This window comes from Aulonocara stuartgranti (genome assembly GCF_965226115.1).
Source record: "Aulonocara stuartgranti genome assembly, chromosome: 19".
Lineage (NCBI taxonomy): Eukaryota > Metazoa > Chordata > Actinopteri > Cichliformes > Cichlidae > Aulonocara > Aulonocara stuartgranti.
The window spans coordinates 15,236,666-15,263,302 of record NC_138955.1 but is presented as its reverse complement, the minus strand read 5'-3'; the positions used below and the strand labels follow the sequence as shown (position 1 = coordinate 15,263,302).

General features: G+C 40.2%; 1 protein-coding gene and 1 long non-coding RNA gene across 8 annotated transcripts in view; one reads left to right on the top strand and one right to left on the bottom strand.

Annotated features, from left to right (window-relative positions):
- LOC309696053 (leucine-rich repeat and fibronectin type-III domain-containing protein 2) overlaps positions 1–26,637 on the bottom strand; it is a 255,686-nt gene that overhangs the window by 137,442 nt on the left and 91,607 nt on the right. For 5 of the 6 annotated variants that reach the window (XM_082517124.1, XM_082517126.1, XM_082517123.1 and 2 more), the window contains exon 1: positions 14,195–16,403. The exons of the other annotated variant lie outside the window; for it this stretch is intronic. The gene's annotated coding sequence lies outside the window, so the exon portion shown is untranslated. Of the gene's footprint in view, positions 1–14,194; positions 16,404–26,637 lie in introns of those variants that run through there. 6 annotated transcript variants of the gene reach the window in all.
- LOC309696073 lies at positions 16,541–24,658 on the top strand. Of its 2 annotated transcripts, none has more exons than XR_014273319.1 (2): positions 16,541–22,692; positions 23,829–24,658. It is a non-coding gene; the product is annotated as an uncharacterized lncRNA (long non-coding RNA). The 2 variants fall into 2 exon arrangements; XR_014273320.1 differs by having other exon boundaries at positions 23,428–24,658.

Genomic DNA, 26,637 nt, shown 5'->3' with positions numbered 1-26,637 from the left:
CGTTCACTCTTGGCATACAGCTTGATGTCATCCATGTACAGGAGGTGGCTGACAACTGCTCCGTTCCGTAGTCGGTATCCGTAGCCAGTCTTGTTAATGATCTCACTGAGGGGGTTCAGGCCTATGCAGAACAGCAGTGGGGACAGAGCATCTCCTTGGTAGATCCCACACTTGATGGTGACTTGTGCTATGGGCTTGGAGTTGGCCTCTAGTGTTGTACGCCACATCCCCATATATATATATATATATATATATATATATATATATATATATAAACAAATCGTCTCTGTGTGAACTAAAATAATATTAAAAATAATATAGTATAATAATATAATACTAAAAATGAAATACTTTCCCTAGAAAACATCTATAAACTGGTCCGAAAAAGACTGAAAGGATAAGAGCAACGTTGACCTGATAATGGTGACATGGAGATATATTTTTAAATTATCTAGAGAAATTGAAAAAGATCCACTGGGCTGTTTGTTCATAATACATAAATATCCAAATTCACATTTTTAATAAAGACGGAAAGGGAAACTAGAGTTTTTGCTCGCTGGCATTTCTCACACTTCACAAAGCTATTCCAGAAATGTCACAAAACAGATTTTATGAGTAAAGTCATTGCAGCTTCTTAGATTTAGTCAGAGCTACTTAAAAAAGTACAGCTGTGTCTTCTTCACATGTTCTTTAGTTTCTTCTTTCTCAAGAAAACCTACATTTTAATGTCACATGTATTTGAAAATCAAATTTTAAAAAAGCTGTTGATTTGACTGGAGAGGAACCTTCAGTGATGATGCATGAGGCTTCTCCATCCTCAATAGAGGATGAAAAACCGATTAGACAGACTGGGATTGGTGCTTGCCTAAGATCAGCAGGTGCCTTGTTTGCAAGAAGCAGTCGACACCCCAGGACTGCCCCACATGCAGTGCATTGCAGAAAAGAGCATGCAGGCGAAAAATTGTTCCTCTAAAATGAGCTGCATGATGGATGGATTAAGTGACACTTTTTTTGTTCTGCCAGTATGGAAAATCTCAGTTTGTGAGCTATTGTTGCAGAGGACTAGCAATTTACTAAAGCAGAAGAATGAAGCAGCAGTTTTGAGGATAATTTGCCTTTTAGTGAAACTGAATCATGCGAATAAAGTAAAGCTCAGCTCAGGGTCAGCAGGACATTGTTCACTGATTATCTCCTGGTATGTTCATCAAGTTATTTCAGAGAGAACACTGTACAGTGCTTAAGGCTATTTTTTTTAAAAAGAATCTCTGCAAAAGGATCATGTTGAGTGTGGAGAGCTGTATAATGAACGCCTCTACCTATAAAATCCTCATATTAAGAAAAAATGTAAAAAGAAAGTCTTTCACAGAAGTCAAAGAGAAAATGAGCATTTTCTTGCTCGCTTCTCATATTTCCTCCATTAGGTCTCAGGTGTATGTAACCACTGAATCACTGCACCCTCTGTTCAGACGGTCTAACAGAATGACCAGTCTGTGCTTTCGTATGAGTCAGAAGAATCTCAAGCCTTCCTGTTGTTTCAGTACAGCTTTTAACACCCTCAGGCTCAGCAAGGAATACAAGCAGTCCTTCATTTCAACCCAACATATTTTCCCAGATGATGGTTTCACGGCGTGTTGGCTCAAAACTAAAAGTTAAAAAATGAAAACAAATCTAGAAGAATGAGGGTAAACAGAATTGAGCTTAACAGACTTTTATGGCCCGCTCTTCATGTTTTTTTGCTTGAGGCCAGCAGCTCAAAGCTGTATTAACCACTACTTCCAATGCATTGAGAAACCTGTTGTCAGATACTATACAACTAAAACTCTTTGACGTCCTACTTCAGAAAACAGCAAATAGGTTCGGTTGGAGCTAAAACTGGGAAAGTCTGACCCATTTCACACAGTCTCAGGTCCAGTCAGTGTGTAAATGAATATGTTTTAAGAGAACATTTTCCTTCCTCTCCTTGTGAATAAAACAAGGTATAAAACTTTAATGTAGAGATGTAACCTTTTTTCAAAAAGGTCAGCACTTGCATTGGGATAATAAAAAGAAAATCTAACACGCTATAGTAGAGATTAATGAATGAACTCACTGGACCACTTTTTGCCATATCCATACTAAAGTGATATAACTAATATGTATGAAAGACTTTTGTATCTATGTTGATGTATCCATTAAGTGTTGCCTTCAATCGACTGTGTTGGACCATTATAACACTCATGGCACTCATTGGGTGTCATGAGTGTTAATAATGATTTGAGCACAAAATTTAGAACATTCAACTGATTAATTTTGAACTTCTCAGACAAATCAAACACTTAATTTAATGGAACTACCAGCTATGTAGGTAATGTTGGAATAATGTGACCGGGGGTAAGTGCATGCACAGCATTGTTCTGAAGGGTAAGTGCATCTTTAAGATAGCATGTAAGTCTATCCATTCAAGATAAGGCTGACACAATTGTCTACACCAGAGAGACTAAAACACATTAAAAGACTAATGTAGGAATCTATTAGGTCAATTGGACTTTTGGGCAGAAAAGACTCCTTTGTAATTTTTAAACTGTCCATTATGAGTCTTACACTTCTACAGATATTGTTATAACCAGTTTTCTCCTATGAAGTACACGATCTAAAGGAGAAGCTGATGCATTACCAGTTGTTCATCTAGCAGCCATAAACATAACTGTTATGAGGTAGGTTTAATCCAACTTTTTAGTGTTATTCATCATTTATTGTTTTAATGAATGTGTCCTCGGTGCAGGATTAAAATAAAATCCCATGGTCACTTGTCAGTTTACTCTACCTGAGCAGTGACCTTTAGGAAGAGCTATAAAACACTCTGCAAGAGTCACTGACGTGAACATTACACCCAGGAGTTCAGTCAGCATATACGGACTTCTTGTGGCCACAACATGTCAGTAGATTAAATGCCAGTAAGACCTTAAGGCCACTCTTAAACTACTGCATTAAAACAGACTAATCACTGTTAAATATTCATCGGGTAACTATTTGTTCAAATAATTATTTTACCTTCTCCATCAGTTCGTCTGTGTGTGTGAGAGTAAGGGGTTCTTCCTGTCTTTTTGTATATCTATTCAGCACCCACTTCATACCAGGAACAAATTGAGGCTTTGCTGAGCCTGTTGACATCTAAAGGATAGCCTGCTGTGGGATTATACAGGCTCATCGCCTGAGGCTGTGTGGCTTTCCTCTGTGTTTGCTTCACCGGTAAAAGGCAGAGACATAATTCTAAGATATTGTTTGTTTCTTTTTTTCTTTTTATGGCACTGATCTTCTTTTGGTAGCAAAAACTTCAACGTCTCAATTACAATTCACAGCCACTACTTTAAACTGTGTATCCTGACTGATATGGCCCATAACCACAAGTTTATCAGGCTGGGACACAGTTGGCATTCGCTATCACACATTCAGCTCCAGCAGTGAATTATGTTTTTGCTCTGATTTTATTTTTTACACTGTCAGTGAAACATGCTGTTTGTGTTGAAATTTGCAGAAGCACAAAATGATCACCCGAGGCCCAAGGCGTTACATTCTTTAGCACTCACCTAATTTTCCTATTTTTGGCGGTTTCCTCTTCATCCCAGGATATGCTTGCCAGCGGCTTATTATAACTAATTACGGCACAATTACACCACTTCATGTAATCATGTGGAACACAAGCCATGCAGTGCAACACATCTTAGTTACAGTTAAAGGGAAGAATGCAAGCTAAATGACTCCATTCATATTATAGAAACAATATCAGCTAGACTTGGTTAAACCAATGTTTGTTAGCACATCTATATATTATCATTGCTTAGAAACAGGACTAAATAAGAAAACAAGGGGCCAAATAAGGGACTTTGTTGTAACACCACTGCCTTGTCTCAACATCTCCTTAGGCAGCAGGACACTGGGTTATGGCAATATTGGGATGGGCTGTCTCCTAAGTTATCATTTATCTCACCCTAAAATTATCCTTTTCCTAACCCAGTCACTGAAAGTGAAAGTAAAAGCAGGAAAACCTAAAAGATTTAGTGAAAGAGAGAAAAGAAAGCATAAACAAGTGCAGGGCACAAAGGTCCAAAATGGGAAACAAACCAGGATCTGGTGGCTGATAAATCTGCAGATTTTTACAGACCTGATACTTCTTGGTGGTTAAATGTTCCAGCCCCAAAAGATACCTTGTTTGTAACGCTGACGCAAAGGGGACATTTAATGAAATTGTATTATGTGAGGCAAGGTGGACATGAAAACTCCGAAGCCAGATAGCTAACAAATGTCTGTAAAAGAAAAGAATAAAAATGTAGTAATGGCAAAGTATAAATCTTACCCTAAACCTAATTCAGATGCTGCGGTGAGACCTTAACAGTGAGATGCATATAAGAAAAAAAACCCAAAAAACAAAACAATGAATGGAAGCAGAGTTAAATAGAACAGCTGTGTGAATATTACATCTGAGAGCATGGGGCATGTAACATAGCCCCTTTATCTCGGAGGCTAATCTTCTGCATTGTAGCCTGCTTTTAGAACTGCATTTAGAATGCATTATTTTTCATGTCAGTAAACACACTGAGTTTGAGGACTTTGAAGAAGAGATTACATAATGGTTGACTGCTGGGGTGACTGAAAAAGACAACTCTGTACTAAGCACAAATGTAACCAGCCTGAAATTATTTTACTAAACGATTTGAATATGGATAATTTGTTTGCAACCCCATCTATATTACACTCTATCAAGATAAGTCCTGTCAAAGAAAACGGGGGGAAGTGTGCGTCAAACTCAATTTCCAGTGACAATCAATAAAATCAAACCACTCAGATGTGTGCTGTTGTAACACAGAGAGATTTATAAGGGGAAAAATATTTTACTGTCTGAAGCTTCACAATTCCTCTCAACTGAATGCCTAATAAACAAGCAAAGGAAAGGTTGGTGTTCAAAAGCAGCGCAGAGGGAACACTGTGTGCATACTGTAGGCTCATGCTGACTATGAGACGTAAACTCACTGCTGTGAGACAAGGACGGTGCTTTGCAAAGAACCCATCAAGAGAGCAATCATCGGGGAGGACCCGAAAGGAGCACGGCGAGATTAAAAGACCTGCTATCAATTTATCAAAGACGCCGCTGAGACGGAACTTCAACTTTAAGGCAGAATTGGGACATTTTCCACCTAATGACTGCAATTTATAACAGAGCATGGACAACTCTGAAACTAAAATCTTGAGAGCCAATTATAATAAACACTTAAAGTTGCATCCTTGTGAAGCGTACTTGTTGATGACGCTACCGACTGCACAAAATATGCTAATAACTCCTGAGAATTCCACTCAAACGAACACAAATGTATACCGCAGAGCTCAAGAATATTGTGTGGCACATGTCAAATGGGATTTAAGGTGCAGTAGAAAAGGAATGAAAAGATGTCAAGAAAACATGAAAAGAATAATGCTCCTTGTGTAACTTGGCTAACAACTTTGTTATAGAAAAACAAGCGGAGCAACAAATTTCTTGTCTTCTTCTTTCATTTACCACCTTGACAAACTCTGCAGCAGAGTAAAGATAGTTGCCTATGTGCAGTAGCATCTGACCTTTTTGGAGCCAGTCTGGGCGACTCTGGCTGTCTTACTGTGAATAATAAGTGGGCCTGCTCTCTCTTTGACCACAGACCTTCATCCAGACAGTGATTTCACACGTTTGCCAATGCCAATGACTCATTACTTCTGTCTTTTGTGTGTGTGAGTGTGTGTGTGTGTTTTTCGCACTCACTATTTCTTTATTTTGCTCAGGGGCTTAGGAAGATAAGCTGTTCCAGCCCCTCTCTAAATTACAGCTCCTTCACTGTAGCGACATCCCCAGCAGAGCCTGAATGTTATCACTCCACAGCGGCACGAGGAGCTCTCCATTTTAGATCTCTGGAGCTAAACAGTTTTTGTTGCTAACCTTGGGGCCCACTGCACATGAGCAAGTAAGAGGAGCAATCCTGATGGAGCTGCTGTCATGCTTTTGGTGATAACTTCAGCAGTGTCTGTGTTTTCTTGCAGTGCAGCAGGAAAAAAGTCAAGGAATTTGTAGGTGTAAATTTAACAAGCAGCATTCAAATAACACAAACACAGTTTTGTCAGCCTGTTTATACATTAATGATATATAGTGAGTTCGCTAAATAATGTATTGCTCACTCACAGGTTATGCTAACATTAATATTTACCGATAGATGGAGCATCTGAGCCAACAGCTCATGTGAGGTGGCACTAAGATCAGCTTTTATCTTGACCTTGTTCATCTAAACTACAGCTATGCTAAATTAAGTTGACCCTGGTGTAGGGGTATTTTTTATAGAAAACAAGTTGGGAAAAGGAGGGACATTTGTGACAATGCCACCAGCACAACCACAACTCTTACCATCAAGAAGCAAAATGTGTCTTGTATCAGGGATAATCACTTCTAATCGCCATGTTGGCAGACATGTTTGCCACCTTTCCCCTCTGAGGCTGTGATCCACAGAGTCTGTGAGCTGTAATTTACTGTAACAGGCAAGGGTACATTACACTTCGAGGTTGTTGATGGAAATCCATCTTACAGTCAGCTCTAGAGTGTGACTTGAAGGCACAGAGAGTAACAATATAAAGTCTTTAGAGCAACACTCGGCTTTCTTTTCCATTTTCCTTTCAGTTTTACGAACATCAAATATTCAGACATACTGTATTTGTAAAGAAAACAAAATAGCATATATCCCATAAAGCATATTTTTATCCTGTATGAGACACTGGAACCCACATGACTGCCTTTTACTTTCAGTCTATCAGCTCTACTGAACGTTGTGTGAGCAGCAAAAGGCTTAACTCACAGGCTTTTAAAATGTAAAAGTTAGTTGAAATCCTGTAGCTTGAGTGGGCTAGAACTGCTGACTGTGATGAATGAACCCACCATTAAATGATGGGCGCCACTGTATTCAAAAGTGCAGCAGTAACAACAACAGGGAATTCGTGTGGGAGGGGAGAAAAGGGTCACAGTGAAACTAAAATGCCAACTCTCAGTCTTTACAGTCCTACTGGGTCTGGAATCGAAACAAAGAGAAGAATGGGAAACATAAAAGAGCAGGGAGGGAGTGAGGTTATAAGATGAATTTACCTTTTGTAATCTGATGCAGTGTAATTTTTCCTAATGTATTTAAAGTGCTTAGTTGTGATAGCGAGAGTTTTAGTCATATCCCAGACGTGCTGTCATCCATACCAGTTCTATAATCATGTCACCAGAAAATACCCCACTTCCCACTGAATTGCTCTCGAGTTTCGCATCCGCAGTCTCTGCTATCTGTGTCCCTACGATCATATTGGTTAGTCAGCAGTGACATCTTAATGTTCCGACTTGTGTTTCACAAAGGAAGGGAGCCGTCGCCTGTGCAAGCTCCCTGAGGTTCTCTAAAAGCTCCACAATGGCTCTACCTTCCACAATATGTAGCTCACTTTGATATACTCTAGAGTCAAGAGCTTCCAGCTGTGACCAGCAAGAAGAAGCCACATCAGAGTAGTGTTGTGGCCAACCCCCAATCCAGCGCAGTAAGGTGATATAGCAGATGCAATAGAATGGCTCTTTGTGAAAAGTTAAAGGTGATGAAAGGTGTATGGCAGGCATTTCATCTTCAGACATCTCATATGTAGTAAGTCGTTGTTCTCCTGCAAATATCCACTAAAAACTTGTGCTAAAAATACTTCTCTCAATGGGAACTTAGCACTATGTAGATGTTTTACAGAATACTTTTTGGAAAGAGCTCCGTCATTGAAATAATGCATTAACGATCTGTCAGACAGTTCACAATGAAAAACCATGCCCACACTGCTTTATTTCATTTTTAGGATTTAACTTGCTTTTCCATATATTAAAAAACCCCTGAAACATTTCCCTAAAATCACTAATCATTCCACCAGTCTTAATGTCCGACCCTATGCTCTAAGGATAAGAGACACTTGGAGACTTGTCATATTTTAAAATTCCTTTGGCACCACCACTCATGAGTGAGATTTAAAAAAAAAAAAAACTCAACAAAAATGAGGAGGCCTTTTTACTGAATGTTAGTAACTCGGTAACCTCCAAACCTCCATCCTTCTTCATTAAGTGGCTTTACATGTATGTATGAGAACATACCGGATTCCAAGACCTCCAAAACCTCTGTGCTTTTACCCCCACAAAAACAAACAAAAAACTGCGGCTTATTCACCAGCAGTATTTTTTGATTGCTGCTTTTTGAAAATACCAGCACTTAGCATTAAGGTTGAGGAAAGATTGTGGCCTAGCAAGTAATATATGGTTAATTTATTAAATGTTAAGGTACTGTGATGGCTGCATGTACAGCTACACAGTGGTAATACCCACCATGTTAGTGTAGAGGCTTATACATTGCATTCACATTTGTCTTTAAATATAGGAATTAATTTACAGGACAATAAATGCCTGGTTTTGGCTTAGAATTAATTCACATATCCACATAACACTGCATTCTAAAATAAGTATGCACATTTTAGTTTACACTGTTATGTATAATTTAATCTTTGTTTTCTGAGTTACCTTAGTTGCAGCTGCTCCAGTCCCTTGATTGAGGACCCAAGAGGTGGAAAAGGGGCGGAGCGAGCCTTGATGGAAAGCTGCAAACTGGCTCATTCCATGACTCGGGACCATGGGGGGGGGGGAATTGGAGTTCAGTATGTCATTAGTTAGGTTTTGTGTGTTTTACCCCTTTTTGTGGGCTTATCAGCCACTATTTAAGTTTCCCCTTTGTCTGGTTAAGTTAGGTCGGTTTGTTTGAGTTACCAGTATGGTTTGTTAACTTTGAGTAGAGGGCTGTTATTTTGACCTCTTTTATGGGCCCAAGATTTTGACTCTTTTTGCATGATTTAACCAATTATGTTTTTGGGTTAAATAAAAAAATCCTTTTTTGACTTTAACCTGTGCCTAAGTTTCCTTCGCTGCTCGGTCCATCACAAGTACTAAATCACTTGAGGAATAAAGTCACAGTGATTGCCTCAGTACATGAAGGACATAGTACATCCTGTTTTAGTACTTAAGCAGGAAGTAATGGTTTTGCTTTACAGAGAGTTTTCTTCTAGGCATTCAGGCCAGTTTAGATATAATGTAATGGTTTTGGAGAGAAGGACCCAAACACTGGACATTACAAACAAGTAAATCCAAAATCATCCAGGAAAACAAGGAAACAGCACTAGGAAGTGAGCCGTAAAGCTTGATTCCTGCAATTTATAAGACAATCTGGTAGGTGGAAAGTGGAAACAGGGGAGTGTGTATACTGTTGTGATTGGCTGACTAAAGACAAGTGGAAAAGCAAAAAAAAGGCAGGATGCACCATGGATAACAAAATAAACAGTGATCAGACAGTATTGATAGGAATCCAAAAACAGGACATAAAAAGCTTAATTGTCACAATTGGAACGTTTTTTAGATATTCTTCTTATAATTAGCAAATCGAGGATAATCTGTAAATTAAAGAAGGCAAAGTGTGGTTAACAGGTTCCTCAAGATAATTGAAACATCACCTCTGAGTGACCATAAGTCATATTCATAACTACTGTACTGTATATTGCTGTCAACATTAAGGTGTCTGTTGGGTTTATCTAGGCACAAACCCCGCTCGAACAAAAGTCCAAACTGCACGACAAAACAAGACAAGACAGAGCTCTTTGTTGCACTCTAAATAAAGAAAGCACATTTTGTCAGCACAGACACAGATAAAGGAAATGTTAGAAGGTTGAAAATAAATCATCTGACTGTCTGGCCTTTTCTTCATATTGATAGCCATATTAGGACACATAAAGGCAATGATTATATATCTATATATTTTAGCACAATATAAAAAATATCAATTCAACAGTGTCTTTACTTGGTCTTTTATTTAAATTGTGTGGTTCTCAAGGTGTGATGTAATGGACATAAAAGCAAAACTATATTCTACTGAGTTGGAAAAGGCCTCTGGGTTACTTCATTCAAGTTCTGCCGGTGGGAAGCTCCAGATGCCACACCTGAGACTTTGGAGGCAATTGGTAAAACAACAGCAGACTTTTTTTTTAATGTTGAGAGCTACTAATTGCAATTTCTTCTCAAAACACTGATGTGTCACGTGTACCAAACTGAATTTAATAGTAGTTCGATAAAGGAAGCGATGGAAATAATGGTTGCAAGCAAAAGTGGGAAACAAAGCTGTTGGATTTTTTCTTATTAATGGGTGGATATTTGTAGTTTGTGTCAAAAAACTGAAAAGAATAAGTGATGAAGGCATAGGACTCTACAGATGAAAACCAGAATAACTTTTACACATGACATTGGGCGTAATTCATGGTGTCCATTATACAAACAACAAATCACAGCTGAACAAGTGTAAAGAAACCTTAAAACCTTCAATGGATATCAGTTTTTCACACATATTCCATCTAATCTAGAGAAGTTAGATAACATTTAAAGACCATTGTGTTCTGAGGTGAGCAAGCAAGAAGACAAACACGCAACGCCAGGAAAAAAATAAAGAAAGGAATTGCTGGAGCTATATCTAGGGGCTCCACCCCAACAGCTGATGTCTCCAAACACTACATCAAGTGTCAGCTTCACTCTGCACATATGCCGCACTCCAGCAGCTGGGCTGTAGTCAACATGAATGCAAACAAAAGACCAACACAGTGACAACAGTAGTGATGATTAAATTCATTAGGGAAATGTCTCCCTGTAATGCATGGCAATTTGAGGTGAAGAAAGCACATGAAAATGCCCTGCAGCTGCACTCTCTTCCTGAGTGCTACTTTTCTGTACATTCATTATTTTAGCAGAGATCAAACGTATCTGACTGCCTTTACACTCCTCCCAGCTTCAAGCTTAGATCCTTTTCTTTATTTCCTCAGCATTCTGTGCATCCATACATCTTTCTGTTGGTGAAGGTGAGCGAAGAAGCCATGAGGGAGAGTTTTCTTCACATAGCAGATGAGATGCCACAGAGGGTTTAAGGCTAAATCCCAAGTTATTTTCCACTTAATTTTTGAACTGCTATTGCCCTCCATAAAAGCTATTCCACTTACGCTAACAGGAATTGATCCCCTCTCTATTATTTCCCTGTGCCTTGCTTAATAAAAAAGTCCTCTAGTTGTCATTCCTCCTACATCGCTCTCATAATTTCCTTCACAAAACAACAACTTTCTAACGTTCTCTGTGAGCCTTCTGTGCACGTTGAGCTTCTCCCCACGGTAAAGCTGCCCTACTTCTGAGTGCGTCCTAAGCATCCATCTGCCATACTCGTAAATTGTGTTTCCCTGCGATTGCAGGTTATCTCATTTGTCAAAGCAGGCCTATCAATTTCACCAAGCAGTCTCGACAGAAGGCATTAGCCCTCCAGCGTCATTCTGGCATCAAGCATTGACAGACAATAAATGCTAGTGATATCAACATATCAGATGAGCACTGCTGACAGTTCTGTTGGGACTGTTAGCAATGAGCAGCTAAAGACACAAAAGCAATTCATGCTTTTGTTGTTTTCTGGCTACAAAGGAATGCATATCAGTTAAAGGAATGTAAAAAAGCTTCAAATTGCTAAACTTAAAGCAATAATTGAAGGCAAACAGCTATGTGCCTTGTGCTGCATGTTAGCTGATAGCCAAGCATTAACAACACTGAAGGAATAATTTGAATTAAAGTTTTAAGATTAATGCCTTACAAATCCTGGATCCTACAGTTTCCAAAAAGGAATTCTAACACCTTTAGCAGAAACATTCCCATGTGTTTCAAACGCCGGGCCCTCTTCTGTAACACAGTTGCTCAACACTACACACTCACCACACCCAGTCTAAACCAAAAAAAGAACTAGTGACATCACAATTCCTGTAATGACGTCATTCTTCACGAGCCACATGAGAAAGTGTGTAACTGCTGAGGCTGAGTAGAGCCATTCACTCACAGATGCATTCAGGGTTAGAGCATATGAGTGTTTTCTGTTCCTTAAAGTGGGCGGGCCTTGGTTTGCAGTAGATAATTTATTCCTGAATTAGAATCTACCACTGTTTAAATCAGAATCTATTCCTCTTTGTTTATTGTTACTGTCAGTGCAAACTGATTTAACCATGATTATTAATCCACACACATAAAGAATGTGAATTTCTGTTTTCAGTGTCATTGTACAGTAACTTTGACAAGGCATAGAGAAGGTTGTTTATTTGTTGTTGTTTTGTTTTTTCATTGTCATTTAGTATAAAGTACCAAATGACAATGAAAACACTATGACAACATAAATGAGGGCACTTGTTCAATGACCTCAATAGAGAATAGCAAACATAGCATTGAGACAGACATTTCTCTTGAGAGCCAGTGAATGATGGTGAGCAAGTCCAGGGGTATATCAGCCAAACAGACTCAGACTTCAAGTGAATAATATGCGCCTTCATAGGTTTTTGGTTTATAAAGAGTTATGACTTAGATATCAAATGAAATAATAGCTTCTGCCTATTATTTAGGATTTATTTCAAGTATGCACAGGGATTTCTTTTGATTTTCTTTCTTTCTTTTTTGTAAGAAAGGCTCTCTCTTCACCAGAGCAATCTTGATTTTTTATTTATTTATTTTTTAAATAATCCAATGATTACATTGTGAGATAGTGATTTTCATAACCATCCATTTTCAGAACAATTTGATGTCCAAACATCACCTCTATGCCACCACCAATACTAAATAAACAATCATAATAGATAGCTTTTCCAAATTCTCTTTATCTAAACACAAGCACCTGGACAGTGTAATGACTGAAAAATGGTCATATTAGTCCTACATTAGCTATTCCTGCTCCATTCAGACACATTGCACATTTGGACAATGAGATGGACTGTAATAAATTAGGCCTACGTGGCTCTGGGAATAAACAGGGTGTGGCGCACCTGTCAATGAGTCATTTTGCATCAGAATATTGCTTGTTTTTGTTGTTGTTTTCTGAGTAAAGGCTGTTGGGTCTCTACAGTAGATGATTTCCTTTTGTTTTATTTTATTATTATTATTTTCTTTTTACAGAAACTTCCTCACTCTGTGTGCTGGAAAGAAATTCTCCATGGTGGGGACAGTCTGGGTTGGGGCGCAGCCATCGATGTCGATAAAATATCAGTACAAATCCCTCTGTGGAAAGGAAACGCTCCCTCTGGGCGCAGTTTGACTGCGCTGTCCGTGGTGCTGAAAAGACTTCAGCGGCCGCGGAACAGGTTCCACCTCCGGACACGGAGTTCGTACTCCGTCCCCGCAACTGCCAAGTAATCCACAAGAGGGTGGTGATTACAGTGGGTGGTGGCGTTGGAGCCTCATGGCGGCCATCCCTTAACCACACACACACACACACACACTCCCGCATTTGCGTACCTGCCAAACCAATATTTTCGTTGGCGATAACCAGCACATATCGGACATGCGATTAAAACCTTTTATTCTCTCTCTCTCTTTCTAGCTCTCTCTCACTGTCTCTCTTTCTCTCTCTCACACACACACACACACACACACACACACACACACACGCAGCAGCAGCACCAGTCCATCCGTGTAACTTAAAGGGAGTTTAATAAACGTCTCAGCCTACTGTAATCACAGGGGGACGTTTTGGAAAGAGTAGGCTAATCTCTTCCTTCCCTCAATCCCCCCCCCCTCTCTCTTTCTCTCTCTTTCTTTTTCTCTCTCACTCACACACACACACACACACACACACACATTTGCAGACCAGCAAAAGGGGCACGTTTATGCACACCAAGAATTAGCATGCATCGGACACAACTCCCCATCCTCTCAGCCTTATGTCCAAGCGCAGTGTTATTTTTCTACATAGGTACAATAAAGAAACGTAAAAATACATTAAAACACAGCGTAAAGCTCCGACGTTTCTCCGCCGATCAAGTTACTTTCTGAGAATACCTGTAATTGCCCAGAAGTGTGAGCCACTCTTCACTGAATTAACACAACGCCTGCCTTAATTCCGCAAATACAATCGAATGATGTATCACTTGGGTTTAAATCCATCATCGGTGTATTAGAATCACACTAAAAGATGATTTGTAACCAATAGACGCAGCACATATACATAAAAGACAATGCAATAAAACTGTTAAGTGCATCTTCAATCCCCGTGTAGTGTAAGACAGGCAGAACTCTTGCACGAATCGGACATTTAAGGTTTCGACTTACCTTTAAGGGCAGGAAAGTATCCATTATGTGCCGCCGCGAGCTTTAAACGGTACACTCTTTTTTTCCCTGCTTCGAGTCTAAAGCCGCTCCCTTCCCATTCATGCACTAATTCCAGAAGAGGAACTGCAAAAGCAACTGCCCGACCAGCCGCATATCGCTTCTTCTCTCGCTCCTGACAATTTTTCCCCCCACCAGCAGATGCTCTGGAAAAACCTGCGCTTTTGCCGGGAGCCAAGCTGCGACACAGAGCTTCACAGCATTTTTTGTAGTTTTTCCCTTTAAGTAAAAATAACTAGCTCGCTGCTGTGTGGGCTCGTCTGCATATTTCCATGTGAGAGTGCAGCTACATGGCATAGGCGTTTGTCTATTTTTTCCCCCCGCGGTGCAGTAATTACTAGTGTTCACGTCCTTGGAATCGGTTGCTTCTCTTTTGTTCCTAAACACTTATCCAAGCAGAAAGAATGTCTCCTTTTAAAACGAAGTAAAGGCCGTAAGTCCAGAAGAAAACTTTCTTGTTTGTTTTCAGTGATTCGGAAGTTATTAGTTAGTCCAAGAGTGAGCAGATGGCGAGACGCGAAATCTGCGCCAGAAAGACTGCAATGGAGCGGCGGATAACCCTAGATGGCACAAACACCATGAAGTATCACGGAGCCCAATGGACAGGCGGTGGGTGGGGGAGAGGGGGGCAGAAACAGGCAGGTCACCCAGACGTGCAGTGCATGTATGCAAACACCCACTGTAGCGAGTTTGTAGCGATAATTGCGCGTAAATAGCCACTTTGGCACGGTCCACAGCAAGCACCGTTCTGTCTGCAGAGGATTAACGATCACGGATTAGCGTGTGCTTAGGGCTCACTGCAACAAAGTAGCCTATCAGGGCTGTGAGCGAGCCTGGTTCTGTAGCATGTTGCAATCTGTATGAGTATGTGGGCATTTTTCCTGTGCATTACCCTACCTGCAGAAGCTCTTAAATGCTTGCAGGTTGCATTCTCTTTGACCTTCAAAGACCAGCAGAACCCTTTAAACAATTAACAGATATTACACAAAAAGTGAAGAAGGGAATGAACTGGTAGATTTACTGTGGTCACAGAAAATACATGAATTAATATTTAGAATAATCAGTGTTTCCCCATTAACTGAACTGTGGAACTGTTCTCTCAGACCTTTTTATTCTTAAGTTTCTCGTGTTGCTTTTTCCTGATGTCCTTTTTGGTATGGCTTCATCTATCACTATGGCCATCTTCCTCTGCTTGTCTACCAATAGCATCTCTGGTTAGTTAACTCAGGCCAGAAAACATCATAGCAATCTTCTATTGTCCAATTTTTGTGAGACTGCATACATTTTAGCCTTGTGTCCCTGTTCTTATGTGACAGTGGCACCAATTGTGGTCTTCTACTGCTGCAGCCCATCTGTTTCAAGGTTCTATGTGTTCTGTGTTCAGGAAAGCTCTTCTGCTTTTTTTTAGCAGTAAATGCTTGTTTGAGTTACTGTTGCAGTCTTAGTCACCTAAAACACCTTTCTTCCTTATTCTGATGCTCCGTTTGAACTAATTCTATGTGTGCATATCCACCAAGTTGCTCCCACGTAATTGGATAATATGATATTTGTGTTAATGAACAGTTGAGTAAAGATCAAAACAATAAGCTCATTAGCTTTTAGGACTGTAAGGTGCGTAAGGTGTGCCTTCCCCGGGTGGTTCCTCTGGTTACAAAAGACTTAGATAAGAGTGGGTGCCGCCGGTGCATCGAGCCGCCTGGGGGGCTCTTCAACTGGTGGGGGGGATGGTCACATCTTGCAGGAGCTTTCTTCTCTCAGGAACTCTCTGCAGGAGGGGGAGATACAGGAGAGGTGGAGGAAGATCTCAGCCTGGGCGTTTACCGTCTTATGTAGTCTGGAAGATGTGTGGTTGGTGGGGTGGGTGCAGTTTTCTCTGTGGTGGGGTTGGGTGGACTGTCCAGGGCTCTGTGGAGCCGGGGGGCGCTACTGCACTGGGCCCCGGTCTGATGGGCCTGGGCCCCCCTTCCCTGGCGGGTCGCGGAGGGTGGGAGTGCCTACTGGGGTCAGCGGGGGAGCTGGCCCCAGGGAGGGGTTACCTGCCCCTCCCTTCCTTCCCTCCCCATCTCCAGCTGCCTCCCTCTTCCCGCTCCTCCACAACCACCCACACATGCAGGGCCTTGGAGTGGGGGTATGTCACCAGGGTGCAGAGGAGGCTACCCCCCCCCCCCCCCCCCCCCCGTCCCCTTCTGGCTGCCTCTGCCTCAATTTTATCCCACAACTTAGACATTCACATTATTCACACTCTCATTACACATACATATAGGATCTTGGGGGTGGGCACAATCACGGAGTCCAAATCACCATCAGGGTGTATACCTCACCCCTGACGTCGTTGCCCACCTCTCAATTTTAAATACACTTAGTCATTGAGGGTTAGCAGGAGGGACTATGCGCTTACCTGCTGCTCCTTGGCAGGTAGCTCCATGCCCTCCTGGGTTTTAATTGCATCTTAGAACACATATGCATCAACACTACAATGAGCGGGTGGAGGGAGGTTTGGAGTCTTCTCCCACCCCCATTCTCTGCGGCCTGCTGGAGCGGGAGGGCTAGTAGGAGGAGTTGGCCGTCCGACTGCGGTCTGGGGTGTGGGGCCTCCCTGCTGCTGCGGAGTCGGGGTGGTCTGCCTCTCCCCACCGCAGGGAAAAGGGTAACACCACCTGGGTCTGGGTGCAATTCCCCCCTCCAGGGGCAAGGGTACCTAGACCCGGTTTGTAGAGTACGCTTGGGGAGTGTGATCGTGTGTACAGCGTCTCTTTATGTCTGTCTCCACGTTGGTTGAGTGTGGAGTGAGTGCATATGAGAGCATGAGGGTGGGAATGGATGTTTGTGTCTGTGTGTGCCTGTATGTCTGTGTCTATATGTCAGGTTGGGTATCAGACGCCACCTCTCTGGGGACACCTCAGGCCCTCCAAGGTTTGGAGGCCTATCTCCACCCACCACCACTTCCCCTGCCGGTGGCGGACTCCCTCAGGTGTCGGTGTGTTGGTGGTTCTTTGTGTCTGGGGGTGGGCGTCCGGGTGCACACCGGCTCACTCCTTGGCGGCCGCTTGTCGGGGCCTGGGGCCTGGGGCTCGCTCGGGCCCCTTTGGAGGTGGGGTGCCCCCGGCCTCTCGGCCTAGGGCTCGGTCACTCAGGCGCAGCTGGGGGCCGGCGGAGCTCACGGGCGCGTCACTGCAACTCCCCCTGACTTCTGCTCCGCGGCTGCTGGGCGAGCCCACATCTGGGACTCTCCTCAGCTCTTACTGGGACAGTGGCGCGGCTGCCCCTCTGTTGGTCTTCCATGGTCTCTTGTGTTCTGGGGGCCTCTGGATGTCTGGAGTTTTGATCTCCTCCATACCCGCTTCACACCCTGGAGGACGGGGCTGTGGCCCCCCCACACTCCCTAGCAGATCATTACATGGAGAAACCTTTGGAATGCAAGCATGCTGATCCACACAGGTATGCACACATGGGTATTCACAGACGCGGACTAAAGCTTTCTTGGCTGCTGCCTCAAAGCACACTGTGCGCTGTCTATCTTGCGTGCTGCACAATATCTTTTATTACTTAGTAAATACTGATATCTATGACTAGCTAGTTTATTGTGATGGTGCTTTGTTTTCTCTATTATTATGTTGCTCTTTGTTGTTTGCTGTCTCCTCTGTTTGTTTTTGTTTGTTTGTTTTGGTTTTTTTTTCTCCATACAGGTGACCCAGGAGTTTTTTTTTTTCTCTCTCTTCCCCCCCTTCTCACCGTCTCTTCTCCCCTTTGGTTTTCTTTCTTTCTCTCCCCCTCTCTCTCTCATTCATTCCCCCTGTCCTATTTATTAAAAAAAAAAAAAAAAAAAAAAAAAAAAAATGACAAAGGATGAACTGAAGCTCTGCCATCACGTAATGTCGCATACTGCTGTTTCTGATGTCATTTAAAAAAAAAAAAGAAAAAAAAAAAAAAAAAAAAGACTTAGATAAGAGACAGTCAGATTAATACGTGTGTCAGAATATTTTATTTTGGAATTATCAATTTTCCTTTTATTGTGAAAATACTGAAATGAAATACAGCAGTGAAGAGGTGACATATTGTTCATCATACTTCTGTTTTTTTCTCAATCTATTCATAGATAAAGAAATGCTCAGTATTTAATTCTATATGCATCTGACTCTGAAAACATCTGACCAGTTAGAACTTACATCAATTAACTATTTGAATTTAAAAAGGGTTATTTTTCATAATATCCATAAAAGTAATTAAGTATGAGAGTGATTAAACAACATAAAATATGTTTTGAGCTGTTAAAGAGCCACAGGACTCCAATCACAACGTTAGGATTAAAGGGATTTATTATTTCAGCACCTAAACTATATTCTGATGCCTAATGTGGAAAATGATTTTGGTCCTGCACATGGGGAAAATTGCTGCATTGGAGCTTAGTGACAGGAGCATTTGTTTTTTATTCCAGGTGTAGTATTGCACACTTTTAAATCAGTTGTTCTTCATAAGCCTCAAAATAGCTCACAGCCAAATCACAAATAATGAAAAGTGAAAGTGTGCAAGTGCATATTTCTTTGCATATATTCACTACATCAATAGGACATTTTTTTCACGTTAACTCAGTTCAATTCAATTCAGTGTTATTTATATAGTTCCAAATAACAAAATCATTCACTTCAAGGTGCTTTATATTCTAAGGCAAAGACTCTACAATAATACAGAGAAACCTCAACAATCAAACCCCTATGAGCAAGCATTTTGGTGACAGTGGGAAGTAAAAGCCCCCAGCAGCCTAAGTCTATTGCAACATAACTAAGGGTGGACTCAGGGTCACCTGATCTAACCGTGACTATAAGCTTTGTCAAAAAGGAAAGTCCTAAGTCTAAGCTTAAAAGTAGAGAGAATTTCTGTCTCCCAAATCCAAGCTGGGAGATGATTCCACAGAAGAAGGGCATGAAAGCTGAACGCACTGCCTCCCATAGTACTTTTAAATATCTTAGGAATCACAAATATGCCGACAGTCTGAGAGCAAAGTGCTCTATTGAGATGATATGGTACTATGAGGCCTGATTATTCAGGACCTTCCATGTGAGGAAAAGGATTTTAAATTAAATTCTGCATTTAACTTGCGCCCAGTGAAAAGAAACCAATGTAGGTTTCCATGGCAATTTGATAATAACTTAAGACGTTTGGATCTTTTACTTCAGTGTAAGTGTGTAAAACATATAACTCACATGCCAGATGGTCAAAGTTAGTCCAAAAGTGAGCTTATGCTATTCTAACTAAAATTTTATAAATAATCCCAAATGAATTATCTCTTTATTTTGATAACAACAACAGTAATGCTTTTTTTTAACAGTGAGCAACAAAATATGCAAAACCTGAAAAAATCTTGCTGAAATTACTTTTATTTTTTCTCAGGGATGTTTCCCACTTTTAGACTAGTTGTATTTCTTTACAGTTAAATAATTAGGATAAAAAAAATAATTCAATTATTATTGTTGTGCCCACCTGAGATCCAGTTGGGTTGTATGTAACCCATAATCTAAAAATTGTTACACCACTGATTCTGTTCATTGTACAAAGACTTCTATAGCTGGCAGTGACAGCATATTTTTATATTAATCACCAACACAAATTAATTATATATATAGTGAATCAAAGTCTTTTAAAAAGTAGTGTTCAAATGAAAATATTATGACCAGACTTGCAGCATTATGTTGAACACAAACATATTTATCTGTCTTGACAAGAAATTTATGGTTTTTTTTACCAAACTATTTTCTAGTATAAACATTTGTTATACACTCGTGAGTGCTAACACAAGCATTCAGTTGAAGAGATGATGGTCATGTGACAGTTAATTTGTGTTAGGTGAAAGCAAAGCTTTCATGTTACTTCATAGCACTAAAGTTTTGTGTAAAGGATTGTTCCTTTATAGCGAGTGTAATGCTTACTTACATTAGGTTAATTACTATTTTTGTATCCACTGAATTGTTTTTGTATCCACCTCGGGAATGTCTGGAGGAGGCACAAAAATATGTTCACTAATCCATTAAATCCACAAAGGATCAATAGTTCAAGCTCTTTCAGAGTAAAACAAACATTATAGTATTACCTATTACATCCAGACTACATTTTAAAAACATGAAAGTAAATCCTGTTTTTCATAACCAGGTATTTGCTGCCGCGCTAGCAAACTGAAGCGAAACCATATTCAGTCAGACATACTTAAAGTTAATGAAATGAAATCCTTTGGTATTCAGCAGTTTGAAATAGTGCTTTCAAGGCTTTTGATGAGTCTATTTTCAGACAGTGTAATTAAGCTTGATCTTTTAGTACCATTGATTTATTTCTTGATGCTTAAAGGAGGTCAGAAAAACAAGTGGTGCCATGATTGGAAGGTTGTCAAACATGGTAAGGCAGTTTGTTTGCTAAATAATTCATGGTCAAGGTGCCAAAGCTTTGCAATATGAACATCATGCAATACAATTCTTAACATTTCTTGACGTAATCATCAAAACAAAATGATTGCATATAAACACCATTTCCTGGACTGAATATGGTCTTTTTCTACACAAATCAGATTTGTCCTGATCTTCAGAACCAGCAACCTTTTCACGTGTTGTCAACTCCAGCTAATTATCTACAAGTTAGCAGGTTTTTTTCTCCTCCAGTGTTCCTGAGCAGAAAAGATTCTCTGGCAGCTGTCTCGTAGCTGCTAGTCTCTGTAGGTGGAAGTCTCCTCCTCCCCCCTCTCATCCTTTTCTTTTGCCTTCTCTCTGTTTTTTATCGATGCAGACGGTGGGGGACATAGCTGCTGTGCCTCTCTTGCCCACTGTGCTATTGATCTGTGTTTATATCCCTCTTTTGAGACCCACTTAAAACAACATTCTGATGGCAAAAATATCCAATTATACCAATTAGTTAAAATACTCATAAAATGATTCTTTTTAAAAGACAGAGATGTGACTGTATGTCATCTGGAACTGTGTAGATATAATTTAAACAGTGACTTCTTCACTTATTGTAATTTCTTATTGCAGGAACACAGTGTACAAATAATTTAAGTCAATAGAACACACGCAGTATTTCAAACCATGGTTCTCATTTCACGATATTTTATGGCACCAGTGAAAAGGCTAATAAACTACACTGTCTCTTATTTCATCCTGGCACATATTTGTAGCAGTACTTGTTGTGACTCTTGTGTGTAGACTCTGAGCGACACCGAAGTCATTATAATGATTCTAAACAAGGCTTTTAGCTGCAGTTAAATTACAGTAAAGGAGCTGTAGGTGTCCCTGTGTAAATGGAACTGGAGACAAAGGGTGCCTCATTTAGTTAATGCACATTTCATGACCAAACTGTCAAAATATAATTTGCACAGACAGATAGTTGATGGAAATAAACAGAAACGTGTTGTGGAGAAAAATGTTAAAGGACACAAAGACAAGATATAACAAATCTTGTGCATGTGCTCAACAGCAAACATGTCAAATCCATGGCAACAAAGGCAAGAAAATAAAAAGAACAGGTAATGAGTTAGACAAATTCAGCCAAGACAGTGTGATTATGGTTTTCAGGAGGATGATAGAAAACAGAGGCAGGACTGAGAGGTCCGGCAGCACTGATGGAAGTAGTTCAGACAGACTGACGCACTTTGATATACTCTTTAAAGCACTGATTCACCTTAAGCTTTGGCCTTGCTGCAGTTAGCCTCCATTGCCACTTTAAAGATTTGAAGTTAAGGTTTGTATTTTTTACTTTTAATTCCATTATTGCTTTTGAGATTTTTTTACAGGAAAACTACTTGTCTGTCCATCCAACCATTTTTTAAACTGTTTATCCAGTTCAGGGTCACCGGAGTCTGGAAACTACGCCATGTGTAGGTTTACAGAGACAGGTTTCACGCCCAAGGGGTCTGGTGCTCCCTGGACATGACAGGATATGCAAACCATAACAGGGATAGCACAGAGAAAGAGAGAGACAGCCAAATACACTCTCACATTCACACCATTTGCCAGTTTAGAATTAGCAGTTACAATGATATACATGTCTTTGGACTGTGGTAGGAGGTTAAAATACCCACACATCTCCACACAGAGAAGCCCAAGCTGAAACTCTGAAACCCAGACTCTTACAGCTCTGAAGTTTCCTGTTAAACATGGCCAAAGTTTTAAATAATGAGGCCAGCATGTGCACAGCTAGACGTTGAGAGGCCAAAGCTCAGGCTACAGACTGTGGTTTTGTCTTGTTTTTATTTGTGGCTCTGAATGTCATCACTGAAATGGGATATTTGTCTATCATCATCTTAGGGGTACAGCCCGTCCTGTTATCACAGAAGCCCCACTAACCACTGTTCATTTTGTTTGTTTGCAAAGGGCAGTCAATCAGCTGTTAACGCTGGATGAGAAGTCTCCACCTGTATTTACTCTAGAAGACTCTATAGCACTGAAAGGAGTCCAATACAGGTGAGTGAGTCAGAGAAGCTCACTTCTGTTTGATGCCAGGCATCTGGGTGAGCTGTGGAGGATTTGCTGAACTTGACGGTAGCTGTATTTTACTGGCTGCTAGCTATTTTTAGCCTCTATTAGTTGCTGTTCGCAGGCGTTAGTGAAACTTTTCTTTGAAGCTGATGTAACATTTTTGGGGGATTCTGATGCTTTTTGAATAAACTCTCATATAATGTGAGAATGCAATCAAACAGTTTATCAGAGGGAAAATTTATGGGCTCACCAAACAATTAAAACACAATAAAACGTTTTTTAAATGATCAAAAATTGATTTAAAAAATGTAAACAAATATATACAGCCTAATGAAAAAAATCCCCAGTATCAACTATATTTCCTTCTGCAAGACAAACATTTGTTTATTCATTTAAATTCAGTTGTATTTATATTGTGCCAAGTCATAACAACTGGAAGTTAGAAATAAAAACAAGGGCCTACAATGGCAGCAGAATCTCAGTTACAAATATGTAAGTTTTACATAATCTTCAAATTCCCGATTTGAAACAGACATGATTTATAATAATAAGAATTTGAACTTGTGATTTACAGTCTCATTTCCAGGGCTCTAAATTGCTATTTTGTCAAAGCTGCTGCCAAGGTACAAGGTGTCCTTTGGCATCAGCTGCAGTAATATTGGATGCCAAGAGCAAACACTGGTAACCATGTTTTACAAAGAAAGGTTCTCCTGTTTACAGCAAACTTCTTTGTCAGTTTCCTGGTTACCATTTTGTGCCCTGCAACAGTGAAGATATCAGCAAGATGGAAACTCTGGAACATATGTCTATGTTCTCAAAGCATCGATTTCAGATGGTATGGAACCTAAAAGTCTGAAGTCTTTCTGATTAGATATCCAGCTTTTCTGAACCACAACTATTTGTACCAGGAGGCAGTGTAAAAAAAAATCAATTTTTAAAAAATTCATATTATTTTCTTTTATTATTGTAGCACTTTCCCATGTTTTCAATCTAAATACTGACTACATTACTCTACTCCAATCATCTTCTTTCCCACCTCCTTTGAGCCAATCAGCTTTCGCTTTGCATGGTTTAAATCTGTGCTCTCTGTCATTCTCCATTTCCAACTGCCATTCGTGCAGTCCACCTCCTCCCCATCTCCATCTGACAGACACCTCAGTCAGAGCTCCATCCAAGCCTTAGTCTTCATCTTCTAGACTCTGGGGTGGTCCTGTCCTAAATCCTATCACTGCTGGGATTCCATTCTGCAATGATGGGTCATCAGAGTCCAGTCACCACATATATTAATTTCTCAATCTCAGTAAATCCTGTTCAGTTCTTTAAAGTGATCTCTCCTTATTGAAATAGCATAATTACCATTGAACTATGCACTTTGTCAAGTATATTGCCATAGCGTCTGTTTAGGTTCACTTCCTAAAATCGCTCTCTGGGTAGTCACATCCCTGTCATGGTCCGGAGTCTGCGACTCCGTGTTTATGTTTAGTCTATTAGTATTCTGTGGTTTTGGTTACCTTGGGTGTTTGTATTCTTCTGTTCATGTTCCTATGTTCTGTGTCCCCCAGTCTGTGTTTAGTTGGTGTGTTATGTCATTGCGTGTATGTGTTTCCTGTTTTATTGTGAAGGTCTGCGTCTTATGTGAGTGTTTTCAGTTTGCCTCCCTAGTCTCGTCACGATAATCACTCCCAGCTGTGTTCCCCACCTGCGTGTAATCTCCCTGTGTTCTCTGGGTGTATTTAAGTTGTGTCTTCTGTCATGGTAGTTGCTGGTTCGTCTGTGTTGTTTCCCCTCGGTCTCCCTGCGTCTTCCCGTATGTATTTCTCCGGACCTCCCTGCATCCTCGTTTCTGGTTTGTCTTATTAGTTTACCCAGTTTAGGTTTCCAGTTTCATGTTTTGTCGCCACCGTTGTTTGTACTTACCCACCTCTGTGAATAAACACTCACCTGCACCAGAGCTGCCGCCTTTTGGTCCCTTTCTACAATTCCACACGGATTGCCGGGGCAATCCGTGACAATCCCACATTAAAATGTGAAGCCTAGAGCTTCTTATAAATGCATAAGTTTTTTTTTAAGCTTTAAAACACTGGTCATCGATTTTGTTTTGAGTTTTACTGTATCATAAATTGCACACTGTCAATTTATGATACTACATTTACTTAAAGGAATACAACATGCTTCAACAAGAAAGTAAGATTCAAGATTCAAGTTTCTCCCTTATTACTCCTGATAGTTGCCTTATGTCTTCTTGCCTGCGTCCACTTTTGTGTTTTAAAGTTTGATTTATAAATGCTTTCTTTATTCTGTAGTCTTTGGTAGTTCATCCTGACTCACAGAACCTTTCAATAGAAGGCAGAAATCAACAGAAGGCACTTTGATGCAATAGAAAGTTAGTGGAAAGTCACCCTCCGATGTGGATGCACTCAGTCTGTATGATTTGCACATTCATTATTTTTTTTTTTACATTAAAATGTCACCTTCAAAAATGTTCTAGCACAGCCAGTCTTATGTACAGGAAAATAATCCTAATAATCAAAAATCAACCAGTAAATAATGTCTGAGTTTGTTCCCTGAATGATATAAAAAAACACCTTTAGTGGAAGCTAAGATTCAATCACTGAACACTTACATTTGCAGGACTTGTGACAGTTCTTAACAGTAATATCTATGGGGAAAAATTCCTGGCTTCCTTCTTGTTTTGTTACTTGCCATGGTAAAATGCCACACAGCATCTCAATTCCCACAACTTGTCAGTATGAAACGGGGAAGGATTTTGCTGTTTCACCACTTGACAGTTTTTCTCCTGCATGCTTTTATGCCAGGCTGACAGCATTGTTGCGAAGATGCATGGCCCTGATCCTATGTTGCTGTGTTGCAATCCATCAGAGGTGCAGAGGATAGAGTTCAGCTTGTCTCTATGTTTCTACTGATCTCCCATCTTCTGCACAGAGTCGATTGGAGTATCGGTGCCTGTGGCCAGCTGGCACACTGACATCTGTGCAGTAGAAAAGTTAACCACATAGCAACAGGATCATCAGATAGAATAAAAAAAAAAATCTCAATGATCTGAATTAAAGGCATGACAAATTTTATGGTCATGGCAGTTAATCTTGTTCATCACAATCAACCCGATGACCTTTTATGAAGCCTCATGGAATTAGCTGCAAGTGATTGATGCTCACTGCAGCCATATCGTGTTCATAAGGCCATGAATGATGACAGGATTAGGTAATTGTTATCTACTTGTAATGATGTGGGATCACATTTTTCAATGACTGTAGCTTCTAATTAATGTGTTTGTAAGCTTGTACTTTGATTTCAAATCCTGACCTTCATACTGTAGATGTCTCATTATGCACAGAACAAAGAAGTTTAATGATTTCATGTTAAACTGGCATCAGATAACTTAAATATATAATGTAAAAATGTATAATAATATCAGCTTTATAAGTTTGGACATGCTTCCTCTTCTTTATATTCATTTTTACATTATAGAACAATAGTAACTAGTTCATTTATGAAATAATGCATAATAAAGAACTCATAATTTGTAGTAAGAAAATATTCCTATACGTTCTTTAAAGTTGCCAGCAGCTGCTGTGTCCTTATCATTGTCTGGAACCAGCAGCATCACTTCAATGACTTCAAACTCATGCACTTCCATCTCAAACATCTGTTTTTTTTTCTTACCTGATCATTGTGAAGGTCAACTCACTGAATAGGCCTTTTGTAAAACAAAGCTGCTCTGCTTGTCTTTCTCAGTATAAAAAGGTCTACAAGATGCACCCTAGGTGTGAATGAGTTTGTATGCTAATTGGAATGTCAAGCTACCCAGCAGTGATTGGCTTCTGGCTCATGATAGTTTGTTATATAAGCAGCCAACATGGCGATTGCCTTGGGTAGAAGATTCATTAATTTTCTTCCAGTTCCATCCAG